Source organism: Penaeus monodon, chromosome 24 (genome assembly GCF_015228065.2).
Source record: "Penaeus monodon isolate SGIC_2016 chromosome 24, NSTDA_Pmon_1, whole genome shotgun sequence".
In the NCBI taxonomy this organism is placed as follows: domain Eukaryota; kingdom Metazoa; phylum Arthropoda; class Malacostraca; order Decapoda; family Penaeidae; genus Penaeus; species Penaeus monodon.
Window position 1 is genome coordinate 17,067,132 of NC_051409.1, and position 359 is coordinate 17,067,490.

Sequence of the window (359 nt, forward strand, 5' to 3'; positions counted from 1 at the left end):
GTTCATCCTCACTCTCGTTTTTTCTCTTTTTTATTCTGTCGTGTTCATTTCCCCCTAAAACAACAAGCATGAATTTTACTCAAAAGGAAACTAATAGAGCTTTTATCTCCGTGTAAAACATTTCAATTTGCAAATCCATTGTTTCGTTCACATCGGGCTAGCAGTAGAGCCTATCGTTTGTGAAGGAGACTAAAAACTAAAAAAAAACATAAAAGAAAAGTAAATGATAACAGGGCGGAGGCTTAGCAAAAGGAAATATCTCAAAAGTGATAGTGACAATAAGTTCTAATAAGGTATCTTTTGTCTGATTTTAATACAAGTGTTATAATCACATTCCATAATAGTCCATATTGTAAAAT